Below are 1,437 nucleotides of genomic sequence, written 5' to 3'. Positions count from 1 at the left end.
CTGAGGCAGGAGAATGGCATAAACCCGGGAGGCGGAGCTTGCAGTGAGCTGAGATGCGGCCACTGCACTCCAGCCCGGGCGACAGAGCAAGACTCTGTCTCAAAAAAAAAAGAAATTTATAATATTCATATACCTTAACCTAGTGTTTCTATTCCTATGACTTTTTTCTCAAACAATACTCCAACAAATACTAAAAAGGACATGTACATGAATGTTCATTAGCAACTCTGAGTATAACAGCAAGATACTAGAAACAGTTTAAATGCCCAGTAATAGGGACCCAATAATTAAATTACGGTAAGTCTCCCTGGTCACATTAACTGAGGTCTTAGCAGGAAAGAGATGGCATATGCAAAGGAGTAAACTGAAGGAAATTTAATGGCAGGATTTTTTATAGCTATGTGAGCAGCATCTAAAGGAATCAATACGGGATGGTGAAGCATCCAGGGACTAGCAACAGCAGGAAGCTATTTCTACCCTTCAACCCAAAAGGGCAAAAGAAGAGAAGGGTGTCACTGGAGCCCAGCAAGAGCTGGCTGGAGAAGAGAAGCTACCCTAAAGAGCAGTGATCACAGACAACAAGCACAGCTGCTACTAGAACCACGGCAAGGGACAATGGGGATAAAACATAGTCTGACTCCTCCCAACATTGGCCCTCAGGTCTCCTGGCATGCCTTTTATCAGCTGATCCCAGCTGGAAGCCAGAAGGCAAGGAAGCCCAGATGATGCAGGTTAACAGAGACCAGCTGCCAGTACACAGAAGAAACGAAGGTGAATAAAGGATCTGCGAGGGCAGGAGAATAACAGTATAGAATATAATGTACCAGCTGGAAAGAATGAGCCATATCTGCATGTACTAACAGGGAAGTGTGTCTAAACATACTGCTAAGTGAAAAAAATCTAGCTGTCGAATAGTATGTATACATATGGCCCCATACTGGCAACAACAAACGAAGATGACAATAATATTTAAAAATTAAGATTAAGGGCCAGGCACCATGACTCATACCTGTAATCCCAGCACTTTGGGAGGCTGAGGCTGGTGGATCACTTGAGCCCAGGAATTCAAAACCAACCTGGGCAACACAGTAGGACCCTGTCTCTACAAAAAAAAAAAAAAATTTTTTTAATTAGTCAGGGCCGGGCGTGGTGGCTCATGCCTGTAATCCCAGCACTTTGGGAGTTCGAGGCAGGTGGATCACGAGGTCAGGAGATCAAGACCATCCTGGCTAACACGGTGAAACCCCGTCTCTACTAAAAATACAAAAAATTATCTGGGCATGGTGGCGTGCACCTGTAGTCCTAGCTACTTGGGAGGCTGAGGGAGGAGGATCACTTGAGCCTGGCAGGTCGAGATTACAGTGAGCTATGACTGCACCACTGCACTCTGGCCTGGGCAACAGAGTGAGACCTCATCTCCGAAAAAAAAAAAAAAAA

Source organism: Colobus angolensis, unplaced genomic scaffold (assembly GCF_000951035.1).
Source record: "Colobus angolensis palliatus isolate OR3802 unplaced genomic scaffold, Cang.pa_1.0 Scaffold106, whole genome shotgun sequence".
NCBI lineage: Eukaryota > Metazoa > Chordata > Mammalia > Primates > Cercopithecidae > Colobus > Colobus angolensis.
Note: the sequence above shows the minus strand (reverse complement) of the source record.